Consider the following 5,987-nt stretch of genomic DNA (forward strand, 5'->3'; position numbering starts at 1 on the left):
ATGTTGTCCAAAACTTCTTTATCTCAAAAAAAAAGATATCTACCTTATGAAGTGGAGAATGAGGCGTCCAGCTACAGCAACAGGTCGATTCCAGCAACTCCATTAGATGGTTCAGTCAACGCCCCGGTCAGTCATCAAGCAGCCAACCTGAATAACATATCAAAAGAAAAATTAAAACAAAGAAGGTCCTCAATTAAATAGAGCTTAAAACAGATTGGATTTGTTAAAAACTTCTTTGTTTAAAGAAAAAATATCCACCTTTTGAAGTAGAGAGTAAGGCATCCAGATACAGCGGCAGGTGCTGAATTAATAGAGCTTTTACAGACTGATATTGTCCAAAACTTCTTTATCTAAAAGAAAAAATATCTACCTCAAGAAGTGGAGAGTGAGGCGTCCAGGTACAGCAACAGGTCGATTCCAGCAACTCCGATAGATGGTTCAGTCAACGTCCCGGTGAGACACCAAGCAGCCAACCTGAAGAGCACAACAAAATAAATCTTTAAAAAAGAAATTTCTGAATTAAAAGGAGCTTTATAAAGATTGGAATTGTTAATAACTTCTTTATGTAAAGAAACAATATATACCTTTGGAAGTAGTAAGTGGGGCCTCAAAATACAGCGACTGGTCGATTCCAGCAACTCGGTTATGGTTCAGTCAACATCCCGTTCAGTCATCCAGCAGCCAACCTGAATAACATATCAAAAGAAAAACTAAAACAAATAAAAATCTAAATTAAACAGAGCTTTAAACAGATTGGATTTGTTAAAAACTTCTTTGTCTAAAGAAAAATTATCTACCTTTTGAAGTAGAGAGTGAGGCATCCAGATACAGCGACAGGCCAATTTCAGCAACTCCGTTGGATGGTTCAGTCACATTTCATCATTGCATGAAACAAAAAACAAATACATACAATCAAAAAATGCATTTAGAAACCAGGTTTCTTCTTATTAGTTTGGGATTATATTCGGTGCGATAGATGGTGTGGGTGGTTGCTACATATGACCCTGTGAACCATGACGGATGGAGGTGAAAGTTTGGCTAGTAGAGTAATGAAGAAAATGGCATACCTTTAAAGATTGTGTAAAAATATTAGTGATGTTTTTCTTCATTGTAAAAATAACAGAAACAAAATCTACTAGTTGAAAAACAGAATCAGGCAGCCAGATACAGCTTCAGGTCGATCCCTGTAACCCCATTAGGCGGCTCAGTCAACATCCCAGTCAGTCATTAAACAGCCAACCTGAATAACACATCAAATTAAACTAAAACAGGAAAATGCTGAATTAAATAGAGCTATTACAGCTTGATAATGTCCAAAACTTCTTTATTTAAAAGAAAAAAATATATACCTTATGAAGTGGAGAGTGACGCGTCCAGATACAGCAACAGGTCGATTCCAGCAACTGCGATAGATGGTTCAGTCAACGTCCCGGTGAGACAACAAGCAGCCAACCTGAAAAGCACATCAAAAGAAATCTTAAAAAAGAAGTTTCTGAATTAAACGGAGCTTTAGAAAGATTGGAATTGTTAAAAACTTCTTTGTCTAAAGAAAAAATATCTACCATTGGAAGTAGTAAGTGAGGCGTCAAAATACAGCGACAGGTCAATTCCAGCAGCTCGGTTATGGTTCAGTCAACATCCCGTTCAGTCATCAACAGCCAACCTGAATAACATATCAAAAGAAAAATTAAAACAAAGAAGAATCTGAATTAAATAGAGCTTTAAACAGATTGAATTTGTTAAAAACTTCTTTGTCTAAAGAAAAAATATCCACCTTTTGGAGTAGAGAGTGAGGCATCCAGATACAGCGACAGGTCAATTTCAGCAACTCCGTTGGATGGTTCAGTCACATTTCATCATTGCATGAAACAAAAAACAAATACATACGATCAAAAAATACATTTAGAAACCAGGTTTTATCTCATTAGTTTGGGATTATATTCGGTGCGATAGATTGTGTGGGTGGTTGTTACATATGACCCTGTGAACCATGACGGATGGAGGTGAAAGTTTGGCTAGTAGAGTAATGAATAAAATGGCATACCTTTAGAGATTGTGTAAAATACTAGTGATGTTTTTCTTGATTGTAAAAATAACAGAAACAAAATCTACTAGTTGAAGAAGCGAATCAGGCAGCCAGATAAAGTGTCAGGTTGATTCTAGTAAGCCCATTAGGCGGTTTAGTCAACATTCCAGTCAGTCATTAAACAGCCAACCTGAATAACACATCAAATTAAACTAAAACAGGAAAATGCTGAATTAAATAGAGCTTTTACAGATTAATGTTGTCCAAAACTTCTTTATCTCAAAAAAAAAGATATCTACCTTATGAAGTGGAGAGTGAGGCGTCCAGCTACAGCAACAGGTCGATTCTAGCAACTCCATTAGATGTTTCAGTCAACGACCTGGTCAGTCATCAAGCAGCCAACCTGAATAACATATCAAAAGAAAAATTAAAACAAAGAAGGTTCTCAATTAAATAGAGCTTAAAACAGATTGGATTTGTTAAAAACTTCTTTGTCTAAAGAAAAATATCCACCTTTTGAAGTAGAGAGTAAGGCATCCAGATACAGCGGCAGGTCAATTACAGCAACTCTGTTGGATGGTTCAGTCACATTTCATCATTGCATGAAATAAAAAACAAATGCATACAATCAAAACATACATTTAGAAACCAGGTTTCTTATTAGTTTGGGACTATATTCGGTGCGATAGATGGTGTGGGTGGTTGTTACATATGACCCTGTGAACCATGACGGAAGAGGTGCAAGTTTGGCTAGTAGAGTAATGAATAAAATGGCATACCTTTAGAGATTGTGTCAAAATACTAGTGATGTTTTTCTTGAATGTAAAATTAACAGAAACAAAATCTACTTGTTAAAGAAGAGAATGACGCAGCCAGATACAGCGTCAGGTCGATCCCTGTTACCCCATTAGGCCGTTCAGTCAACGTCCGAGTCGGTCATTAAACAGCTTACCTGAATAACACATCAAATACAACTACAACAGGAAAATGCTGAATTAAATAGAGCTTTTACAGATTGATATTGTCCAAAATTTCTTTATCTAAAAGAAAAAATATCTACCTTATGAAGTAGAGAGTGAGGCGTCCAGATACAGCGTCAGGTCGATTCCAGTAACTACGTTAGATGGTTCAGTCAACGTCCTGGTCAGTCATCAAACAGCCAACCTGAATAACACATCCAAAGAAAAATTACAACAAAAAAGGTTCTGAATTAAATAGAGCTTTAAACAGATTGGATTTGTTAAAAAATATCCTCCTTTTGAAGTAGAAGAACAGGTCGATTCCAGCACTTCCGTTAGATGGTTCAGTCAACGTCCCGGTCAGAATGACATGTGCTGTTTCAAGTCGACATCAAACATTGTTTAAACATATTTCTGTAAACTATATTGTTTAAACTTTATATGTTTTGTAAACTTTGCTTTGTAAACTTTTTATATTTAATGTATGTTATATAAGTGTAAACTCTATATATGTTTTTTAAACTTTATATACATTTGATAAACTTCTATATATATTTTTTTAACTTTAGACTTTACATTATTGTAAACTCATAGAGTCCTGTTTTCAAGTTTTCCCTAAAATCGAGGCAAATCTTTTACCTCTCTGTGCGCGATGTAAACACTCCCAATGTTTTTGGTCTGACTTGCCAAGCAAAGAGTCTCCACTCCCTTGACCAAAACTTAGAAACACATAAGGCTCCACTCTGGTTAGTTGCAGTTGTAAATGCAAAAAGGTTTTGTGTTTTTGGCATTTCTACGAGGTATACAAATATGTCATATTGTTGGGGGCCATAATATAAAAAAAAATTGCCCACAAAATATTTCAATTCACAATTCACGGTGATCAAATCATGTGACTGAACATTCTGCTGAGCATACTGGGGGAAAAATACAGAGGCCAATAAAGAAGCCAATTGCCTTTACACAATTTTCTAATTTTTCTGATTTTTTTTTAACCATCATAATATTCATAATTATTTTTATTAATATTAAAATTTAATCATCGTCTTGGTGATTGAATTATTACTGGTTATTTATTAGCTTTATTATGAATGTTAAGGGGGAAAAAGACTTAATAAAAATAAAAAGATTTGAAGCCAAAAACTATTCACATTTTTAATTAATTTAACTTTTTGCCAGTTACCATCGTAATTTTTACAAAGAAATGTCATACAAAATATTTTGAAAAAAATGAAAACAACTGCTGGCTATAAAGTCATACACAAAGTCTCACAGAACATTTGTAATCTCTGCAGATGTTTTGTCCACGTTATGGCTTCACCGGGAAACCATACTTTCTCGTTTGCCTCGAAAACAGGAAAAACTCGAAAGAAATGGGACGCTGTTGAAATCATCGAAGATCGGTGTGTGGTGTGAAAATTTTAATGTCTACAAAGTTTCAAATATGCGCATACTTCTTATAAACAAAACAAAGGTAGGGCATGATTATATGTGGCATAATTATTTTTTTTCAATTCAAAGAAAAAGCCATAATAATACCTTGCTTGAAAACAATTAAGGTCCTAGAAATCACAATAATAATTACATCGGATAAACTGAGGGTTTAAACAATACTCACGAGTGGCTCTATGAGCTTGTCCCTTTCACGTGACTAAGCTTTAGGAGCATGGCCAGAGCAATGGTCTCTATAAAAACAGAGAGAAATGCTCTTTCAAGAAAACGAAGCTGTTATAAACATGATAGAAACAGAGTGAATGTGACATAATAATAATGTGCAATCCCAAAAGTTAACTTTATACAAATTCAACACTGAGGGCGCACTTGGGATCCCTTTATTGGGTGCGTTCGTTTAGCTTCCCTGGGTCGACCCCGATGTTGCGTATTTTATTTTTTTCCAGGACGAACGTGGGCACACACAATTACCCCACGTTCGTCATCGACGTCAGTGCACCTCGGGCCAGCCCCAAGAGCCCCACTTGTGGATTGGGTCACTCGCCAGATATAGAACCAATCACAGAAACAACAATCAGTGATCATTGTCAAAGGGGTGGATACATTAATAATGAAGTGATGACCATTCAATTTAAGGTATTCATTGTTTTAGCTCACCTGTGATAACCTCTTTGAGTTTCAGCTTTTCATATTGTCAACATGTAATTAAGCAGCAATATTTTGATGGAAGTTTTAAATCTGTCGCTTTTGCAATAATGAGTGACTCTATGCTAATAATTATTTTGAGTAATTAATGTCCACTGCCTTTAAGCTATTACTGGTAACTTGGATTAGGGGATTTCACAGAAAAGAAAGAACTAAAAGAAAACAAACACGAGGCGAACACTATAACTCATATGAAACTTAGTCTAGAAACTTAGTGAAGACACGATTTATTATTTGGGGGTGGGGTGGGGGTAGGGGCGTTGGGGTCGGGCGGTGGTGGTAGGGGGCGTTGGGGTCGGCGGTGGGGTTGTTGTCGGTGGCCATTAAAAAACGGCAGGTGAGGATTTTGAATAACGGTGAAAATGTATTTTGCAATTTCTTTTTTGCAGGGTGGATTTTTTTCTGGACCCACGCTGCTGAGCTCTCGACAAGAACTTATAGAGACTTATTATTGCGTGAGATCCAGTTTCATAGCACTCCAGGTGCATAACCACAAAGAGCAAAATGTTTGAGGTTCGAGGAGACGTTCCGTAGCTATAGAAGTGGTGCACTAGCAGAAATTCATTTGGTATTGTAATATAGGTCTCGGAGCCCTGAGGAAAAAAGATGAAATACACCTATTATTGAAGAAAAAAGAGTACTCACAAAGCACAGCACACATCATTAGTGCACTAATGAAAGTAAGGCAAATCGCTCTCGACTAACTGCAGCCATTTTACAGTAACATATGGTACCGTCCATTTTACAGTTAACTTGGGATCCACACAAGCACTCCCAACCATGGCGTAGCAACGAGTCCACTCGACCATGCAGTGTTTGTTTTCAAATTAGCCAAGGGAGCATGC

General features: G+C 36.5%; 1 long non-coding RNA gene across 1 annotated transcript; it reads right to left on the reverse strand.

The window, feature by feature from the left end:
- Nucleotides 1–3,109: 3,109 nt before the first annotated feature.
- On the reverse strand, nt 3,110–5,987 carry LOC139949341 (uncharacterized). The gene is made up of 3 exons (XR_011787548.1): nt 5,788–5,987; nt 4,604–4,670; nt 3,110–3,190 (listed from the first exon to the last, which is right to left on the reverse strand). It is a non-coding gene; the product is annotated as an uncharacterized lncRNA (long non-coding RNA).

Source organism: Asterias amurensis, chromosome 2, assembly GCF_032118995.1.
Source record: "Asterias amurensis chromosome 2, ASM3211899v1".
In the NCBI taxonomy this organism is placed as follows: domain Eukaryota; kingdom Metazoa; phylum Echinodermata; class Asteroidea; order Forcipulatida; family Asteriidae; genus Asterias; species Asterias amurensis.